Source organism: Silene latifolia, chromosome 2 (genome assembly GCF_048544455.1).
Source record: "Silene latifolia isolate original U9 population chromosome 2, ASM4854445v1, whole genome shotgun sequence".
In the NCBI taxonomy this organism is placed as follows: domain Eukaryota; kingdom Viridiplantae; phylum Streptophyta; class Magnoliopsida; order Caryophyllales; family Caryophyllaceae; genus Silene; species Silene latifolia.
Window position 1 is genome coordinate 85,582,589 of NC_133527.1, and position 9,319 is coordinate 85,591,907.

The 9,319-nt window shown below is 38.9% G+C and overlaps 1 non-coding gene across 1 annotated transcript; it reads left to right on the plus strand.

Moving 5' to 3' along the window:
• The first annotated feature begins 5,463 nt into the window (after positions 1 to 5,463).
• LOC141644712 (small nucleolar RNA R71) lies at positions 5,464 to 5,570 on the plus strand. The gene has a single exon (XR_012544322.1). It is a non-coding gene; the product is annotated as a small nucleolar RNA R71 (small nucleolar RNA).
• The last annotated feature ends 3,749 nt before the right edge of the window (positions 5,571 to 9,319 follow it).

Sequence of the window (9,319 nt, forward strand, 5' to 3'; positions counted from 1 at the left end):
TTATACCGCATCAATCAAAATAAAGCCACATAGTCATTAACATAAAGAGGAAAAATGAGATTGAAAAAATCATACCATGCGGTCTTCAATGATCCTCATGTCTCGGATGTGGCGTAATCGATCAATGTGAACAAGGATAAAACAAACACAATATATACAACAATATATACATGACTACACTACAAAGGAAATGAACTTGTTTTTGGATTTTTAAATTTTTTAAATTTTTATGGTTTTTTCGAAATTTTTTGATTTTTTTTGGATTTTTGAATAAAATATAAGTTAGAATTCCCCATCCCCACACTAATATGGGCATTGTCCTCAATGGCTAAAATGATGGGAACTTATGCAAACATGATGCATGAATTTTACACTAAATGCAAGCTATACTAATCTACACTACATGATGCATGGGTTTTTGTTTATGACGGAGAGCGTAATTTAGATTACCTCCCGTTGCGTATGCATGTACTTCCCCAAACCGAGATAGACATTATTTCTAATGTCTTAAAGTATGGGTAGTTCATGCACACAAGATGCAATGCATGAAACTAAATTGTCATTTTGGATTTTCAAAAGTGGGAACAATGAAATAAGAACACCTCAATGGGGCCGAGGTGTTAGTCCTCTATGTTGCTAGGACTCTCCAACCATGACCAAGATAAAATAAATAAAACAAAGAAAGAAGTAGACAAACCTCAAGAGGGTAGGAGCCTCCAAAGCTTGCTAGTCTTCCACCATATCATCATTGTCATCATCTTCCTCAATAGAAGTGGACTCATCTCCACTTCCTTCTTCACTTCCTTGCTCACTTCCTTCATCATCCTCTTCTTCTTCTTCATTAGCCTCTTCATCAATGCCTTCATCAACAACCTCATCACCGACAACCTCATCGTCACCCGGAATCTCACCCCTAGATGCACTCGGAAAGAAGACTTCCCTATCCGCCCAACTAGGCAAAGGACATGAAGGATCAAGTAGTCCTTGCCTAGATAAATGAAGGAGGGGTGGATATTGGGCTAAGTATGCATCTTCCCGATCATTATAAGCTTGTTTGTGCATCTCTTCCATAAGTAGAGTCATGTAGTCATTACTAGCTTTAACATCTTCGGGTTTGAACTCTTGATACTTGAATGGATAGGGTGGTGTGACAATGGAGGAGGAGGGCATTTCAATTTCACCCCTTTGTTGACGGATGATGTATTCGACTTCTTTTGAGAGGGGAAGAAGGTAGTTGGTCCGATGGACACTCAAACGGCATATCTTGGAAGGCAAAGTAAAAGATCTAGCCTCATTGGTGAGCCACCCATATTTGGTGTCAAGAGGGTTATGAGTGACCCACTTGTACTTGTTAATCATGGCATCCATTTCAATGAGATGACCCCCCTTTTTCGCCACATACTTGCTATCCTTGTTGAAATTCGGATCAAAGTACTTAGCCAAAAGAGTGACTAGACCTCCATTTACAATAAAAGTGGTGCCTTGCTTTCCACAATCAACATTTAGCCATCTTTCTACCAAAAGCCTTAGAGAATTGTAAGGCTTGGTGAATTCCCTTCCAATATTTAAGGCCGACTCAAGTAGAACACAATCGAGCTTGGTAAATTGGTTAGTGTCTTTTCTTGCAATGATTGTATTCCCGATGACCTTGTGCCACACTCTAATGCCCGGACGGTGGACTAATAGAGCGCGACTAGCATGATAGTTCTCAAATTTCCTCCCGGAAATCGCTTCCCAAAGAGGAGCGGGGTCATACTTTTCGGGATTCTTGTAACAACTAGGTGAATCACTAAGACCCAATGTTTTACCCAATTCATCAAAGGTGATGCGCCTACTCACATTAGCAAGGCGGAACTCGATGTTTTCTCTAGTCTCTACCTTAGTAACTTTCAAAGAACTCAAGAATTCTAAGGTAAGGGAGGGGTATGTCAATTCTCTTGTAGCAAACAATTTTCCCAACCCCATGGCTTCAAAGAAGGCTTTCGTTTGTTCAAGGACACCCAATTTGTTCAAGGCATCTTCACATATGAATTTGGTGGATAGAAAGGATTTTCTAGCATACTTGGCAAATGTATCCCTATGGGAGTTAGAAATGAAAATTAACTCCGGATAGTTTGATAATTGAGCAATTTCTGGAGTTGTTGATGTTGTTGCTTCCAAGGGAGGTTGTTGTTGTTGAACTTCCAAGTTTGAACGAGCTACCACCATAGCCAATGAGGCTTTCTTTGCTTGAAGACTCTTTTGTCTTGTTGAGAGTGCCTTTGCCTTAGGTGCCTTTGTTGATCCTTTTGTCCTTGCCATTGATGATTTAACCAAGAAAAGAGTGAAAATCTTCAATTTTCAAGTACACCCAAATCGATTTTAAGATGAAAGGCTTTGCCTTTATAATTTCAAAAATCGACTCAAAGGTTGAAGATTTTGGTGCATGGTTTGATTTTTGTTGGAAGAGGAGTGATTAATTATTGTTAAAAGGAAGTTTGGATTTGATTTTGTTTAATTTGGTTGAGGAAATCTTGTTTTGGTGATGGAGAGGATGAGGGTTTTGAGTTTTGGGGTTTATGGGTAGTGTTTTGAATGAAGGAATGAAGAAATGAATGTGGGATGGGGTATTTAAAATACCCGAAAATTTCAAAAACTGCAGGGGAAGACGGGCGTCTTTCCTTCGGGACGCTCGGATTCTGCTTTTTTTTGTTCAGGATTCTCGCTTAAACACGGGCGTCTTTCAGCAAAGACGCTCTGATTTATCGACTGCAGGACGAGCGTCTTCTGCTGAAGACGGGCGGATTCTCAGACAGTGAGCTTTTCTTGTTTTTCACAGCCAAAAAGACGGGCGTCTTTCTTTTTAAGATGGGCGGATTTCTGAAGACAAGCGTCTTCTCTACCAGGACGCTCGGATTCTTCAACAGTCCCAAAATTTCAAATTTTCAGCTCAGATGGACGGGCGGATTTTGACAAAGACGCCCGGATTGCCTGAAGACGGGTGGATTCCCATGAAGATGCTCGGATTCTCCCTGTTTTACCCAGATTGAGTTCCATCCGTGCACTTGTATATCCCTTGTCATTTTTCATTCTTCAAATCCTGTGTTCCTCATTGTAGGGGCACTACTAAGGCATTAATAGCCTAGGCAATTGCTATCCCCACACTAAGCTAAAGCACTACACATCAATTGAATCATTAGTCCCTCCCTCACTTCTCTCAAAAATGATAATTATCTTGATCAAAGCATAAAAATCCAAAAATGACAAAAAATACAATGTAAGAATTAAAATGCGAGTTAGGGAGTTAGAAATATTTACAAATGGTGGTTTAGGGAGGACTCCACCAAGCTCTCATCCTTAGTGAGATGTCATAGGGGCCTGTCCAAGGTGTTGTTGATGTTGCTCAACACCTTGAAAAAGTAGTCAAAAGCTTGTTCATTATCATGATAAAGATCTTCAATAGACCTTTGCCCTTGTTGTCGGTCTTTATCGATAGCATTACCAATATAGGGATTGAAAATCCCTTCAAACTCATCGTCCCAAAGACCACAAACTTCATCTACTTGATCACTAAAGATCTCTTGAGTTGATAGAGACAACTCTCCCACTTTCTTGTCTTGGCCAATGAGGCCATCCTCTTCATTGCTTGACTTTGGTGAGCTTTTCAAGCTCTCTTTGTTACAATTTACTTGCTCTTTGAATGGAGCATCTTCAATTTTCTTCTTCTATTGGAATTCCGACTTCTTCCTATCATCCTTCCGGCTATAATGATCAATCATAAAACATGGTTCATGCAAACGGGGAGCTCTCATGGTCTTGTCAAGATTGAAGGTTATGCTCTCATCTCCTACTTCTAGAGTGAGCTCTCCATGCTTCACATCAATCACCGCACCCGCGATGTGTAAGAAAAGTCTTCCTAGAATGATCGGAATGTTGGAATCTTCTTCCATGTCAACAATGACAAAGTCCATCGGGATGAAAAATTTCCCAACTCTTACGGGAATATCTTCCCATATCCCTAATGGTGTCTTCGTCGATCTATCGGCTATTTGGAGTGTAATATTGGTGCATTTAAGCTCTCCCATCCCTAACCTTTTACTCACCGAGTACGGCATAACACTCACACTAGCCCCTAAATCACATAAGGCTTTGTTGATCGTGGTGTCGCCAATGGTACACGGTATTGAGAAGCTTCCCGGATCTTTGAGTTTTGGAGGTGAACTCCCTTGAAGTATTGCACTACTCACCTTAGTGAAGTCGATAGTCTCAAGCTTCCGGATCGACTTCTTCTTTGTGAGGATGTCTTTCATGTATTTTGCATAGGCTGCCACGTGATTGATTAATTCCGTGAAAGGAATCGAGACTTCCAAATTCTTCACAATTTCCATAAATTTTCCAAGTTAGTCATCAAATTTGGGCTTGGCTTGACGACTTGGAAAAGGATGTTTAATCACAATGGGCTCCTTCTCCTTGACCTTGTCTTCATTTTTCTTTGAAATTTCTTCTTTTGATGGTTCTCCATCCTTGGAGTTTTGCACAATTTCTTCTTTGTCACTAGCTTCCACAACTTCATCCTCAACTTGCTTCTTCGATGCTTCATACCTTATACCACTCCTCAAGTGAATGGCACTAACCGTTTCATGTCTTGGGGGATTACTTTGAGGTGGTAATTTTCCCTTTTGTCTTTGTGAGCTTGAAGATGCTCGTTGAGTCAATTGGGTTTCCAACATTTTGGTGTGAGCTAGGATGTTGTTGATGGTGATTTCCTTTGCTTGACTATCTTTTTGCATTTGAGTGAAAAACTCTTGTTGACTCTTTTGCATTTGGAGGACCGCTTTTTGAACATTAAACCCTTGGTCATTTTGTTGATTGTATGGAGTTTGATTTTGGTAACCTTGGTTTTGGTTGAAAAAGGGTCTTTGATTTTGGTTTCTCATGGGAGGTGGGGTGTATGCTGGTTGAGGGTTTTGAACATTTTGGCTTTTGTATGAGAGATTTGGATGGAATTTGGTGTTTTCATTGTAATAGTTGGAATAAGGGGTACCACTCTTGTATGCTTGGAAAGCATTCACTTGTTCATTTGTTCCCCTACATTCACTTTGGTCATGTCCCAAAGTTCCACAATTCTCACATATCCCACTTGGGATTGATGAAGATGCCGTCATGGCATTAACATGATGCTTTGGTGATTTTGAGGCTTTTTCAAGTCTAGCCATAGCTTTTTCAAACTTCAAATTGATGGTATCAATGTGAGCCCTAAGTTGAGCACCCAATTGAGTATTGGAGTCCACTTCATGCTTTCCTCCTCTAGTAGCCTTGCGAGGTCTACTATATTGTGAGTTATGGACCGCCATTTCCTCAATTTTGTTCCAAGTTTGATTGTCATCAACTTCGGTGAACATTCCATTTGATCCCATGTTGAGAATGTTCCTTGAATCTTCATAAAGACCGTTCCAAAATTGTTGTACCAAAAACCACTCGCTAAGTCCATTATAAGGACATGAGCGACAAATTCCCTTGAATCGCTCCCAAGCTTCATACAAAGATTCTTCATCCCTTTGCTTAAAGCCCGTAATTTGAGCTCTTAGCATGTTAGTCTTTTCCGGTGGATAGAACTTTTTGTAGAAAGCTACAGCCAACTTTTTCCAAGAATGAATTCCGAGAGTAGCCTTATCAAGGCCTTTCAACCATTGTTTCGCGGTGCCAATTAGAGAAAAAGGAAATAAGACCCATCGAATTTGGTCTTGAGTTACACCGGTTTGAGAAATCGCATCACAATAGTCACAAAAAGTCTCCATATGAGAATGAGGGTCTTCACTTGGCATCCCCCCAAATTGGCTTCTTTCGACTAATTGGATAAATGCGGATTTGGCAATAAAATTTCCGGTTAGATGTTGTGGTGTGGGAGTAGCATTGGGTAGGTTCTCCTCGGTGGGTATGGAATCTGATGAAAACTTAGGCATTGTGGGTTGATTTTGTGTTGGATTTTGTGTTGGGTTCTCCTCACCTTCTCTTGCAAAAGGGTTGATGAACTCAATAGTATTTGGTTGAATATCTACAACCTCACCAATACCTCTCAAAGTTCTCCTAGCAAGCCTTCTATTGGTTGTCAAAGTTCTTTCAATTTCGTGATCAAAGGGCAACAAGTCACCTTGTGATCTTCTAGACATGCAAAATATCAAACAACTCGAAAATAATTAGAACAAATCTTGAGGAGTTTTACTTCCCCAAGGCAAAGAAAGACACAACTAATAACAATACAAGAAAATCTAAATCAAGTTAACACCGTCCCCGGCAACGGCGCCATTTTTGGTCGTGTTCCCTCGTGGGGTTTAGTTTTCAGTACTTGTCGTTAGGAGCACCTAGACCAAAACACAATTTATAACTTCACCAACAACTCTACAATTAGTAAAGAGGCAAGTAAAGGTCGGATCCCAAGGGACGGGAATTGAGATGAGATTTCTATTGTAACTAGTGGTGTCTTAAGGGTGTCACAATTGGGGTTTGAAGTAGAAGATCACTAAACTAAATAACAATGAAAGTAAACAAGCAAGATGAATTAAAAGGGATGTAAACAATTGATAAAAGGCACTAGGGTGTCATGGGGTCATAGGGGATTCATGGGAATTGATCATACAAACATATTCTCAAGTTATAAACAAACAATTATTATTGTGATGGATCGAGTTGGTTTATATCTGACAATCCTAGGAAAGTTTGGGTCCCGGAGCCGAATCGATTAGATTGTACAACACCTACAAGTCGACTTAATCTTCCCTACTCAACAATATGCATGGTGTAATGAGACTCGAGTTGGTTTATGTCTTACAAGTCTCATTGAAAAGATAGGTGATGCGTAAAAAATGCAAGGATTCATAGGCTCACATTTCATCAAACATAACATGTGCATAAGTTGAGATCACAACAAGCAAGCAAATAAACTATGAAAGCATATTAATTTAAGCATGAATCATTCCCCATGTTGGTTTCCCCTAATTACCCATTAACCCTAGCTAAGGAAACTACTCACTCATTATCATGTTGAACGTGCTAGCAAGGTTGTCAATCATACCAACAAAGTGAAACATGATGAATAAATGAAAGTGATTAACAATAATTAAAAAGGGATTAAGAGAATTATACCTACTAATGATTCCAATAATAAAGCAAAGAATAAAAGAAGTACTTGATGCTTGATTGGAAGGTTGTCAATCTCCCAATAATAACCCAAATAATCTTCAATTACCCAAAATAAAGGATGAACAAGAGGGAGATTAAGGAAATAAAACTTGTATTAAAACTTGATTAAATGTTGATTACAAGATTAAAGGATTTGATTGAGATTAACTACACTAAAGATTGCTAAGAACAACATGCTCTTCTAATTAGACTAATGGGGTATTTATAGTGGGGATTAGGTGCATGAATTAGGGTTAACTAAGGGCTTAAATGACGATTAAGTCCCTTGTTGAGGAATCGCGGTCTCTTAGGGAGACTCCGGTCTCTAGGGAGACTCCGGTCTCTAGAAAAAGATGTGCATCCTTCCTTGAAGCTTGTAGAAGACGAAATGGGACTGTCTGGGAATCCGAGCGTCTTTAACACGGGACGGGCGGATTTGGCAGCTTCTGGACGGGCGTCCAGAAGGGAAAGACGGGCGTCTTTGGGTGGTTTTGCCCGGGCGTCCAGCAGAGGAAGACGCTCGGATTGTGGGGTGAAGACGGGCGTCTTCTAGGCAATCCGCACGGATTGTCAGGCAGTCTCGTTCCTTCTTCTTTTCTTCCTTTTTCTTCATAAAATCCTTGAGGATTTTCTCGGGGATGCAAGGATCTTTTCTCATCATTGTGTTAGAAATCTTTATCTCTTTACTTAACATATTCATATATGTGATGATTTAATTTAGTCATAAAATTAAATGTTGATCTTATGCATGCAAACAATAATAAAATAAAGGAAGAAATCATCATCTTACAGTGAAGATTTCGAATTATTTGGGCACAAGTGAGTTCTCCTACTCACTTGTTCTTGAGCTTCGTTAAATGGATGAACAAGGATTCAAGTAGAGAATCCCTCCCAAGGATTAATACCCAAAGTAACAACTTAATAAAATTAATATTATTATTACTAGAACAATATTAAATTTGTATAAAATTGACCAAAAATATTTTGTTCTCTCAATAATTTCGGTTAAGAGAAGGGAGAAAAGGAAGGATTTTTATCTCTCTAAAAACTCTTATTTTAGATGAATACAATGAATAATACACTAATGTTTTTGGTAGTGTATATTAGGTAAAAATTAAGGAGAAAAACCCATGGTTTTCTCCTCTTAAAACCGGGTGGAAGGGGGAGGTAGTGATGCCCAATGCATGATCAAAGTGCTCTTCACAATAACCACTAGGTATGCATGGCTAGGTATTAGGCAAATGATTATGTTTACCACTTACTTAATTAACATAATATTTTCCTAATACTCCCCATTATTTCGGTTATTATAGATAAAATGGACTCCATTTTATCATTGTCAATTTGTCACATGTCACATGTCATGTAAAATTGTTATGTATTTTTAACATATTAAAAATAAACGCATTAATAAAAATACGTCATATACAAAATCGACCTGGTAATTCATAATTACTTGTACCAAAATATTTTACCAATTATAAATCACAACATCTTGTATTTATAATAATTTATTCATTCAAATGCAATTGTTTCCTTAAACAATAATTTCATCTAAGTAATAAAACCATTCGATTACTTAGACCGTATCTTATTTAATCAAATTACAATGAGACACGTAAATATTACTTCCAAAATCGTCCGTTAATTTGAAGTAATTTAATTAACCCGTATCGTCATATGATCAATTAAACGATCAATTAAGAATGTTACCCTTTAGGTATGACCTAAGGGGATCAACTGGTCGCCACCGTCGCACGACAGTAATGTCAAACTCTAGTCAGCCAATCATTACCGATATGTGTGGACCAGTTACAGTAAAATATTACTTCCCAATTGTATTCTTTAGAATGAGACTTAAACATGTGATCATCATGATCAACAGTTGTGATCGCATTATTGTCGGAGGACACATATTCCAACAATCTCCCACTTGTCCTCGACAAGTGTGCGTCACCAATTCTCTTGTCCTATTACTATCTCCCACTCAATGCAAGGTGTCTTTCAGGTCGTACTTGCAAGTGATCATATCGAGAGTGGTTTCCTCAATCTGGAGACTAACTGATTGACCGGATTTATCTACCATAGATATCTTCCGAGCGTGGCCACGCATTTCCAGTTCATTACTCCTCGAGTGGCCCTAAGATATTGTTATAACCCT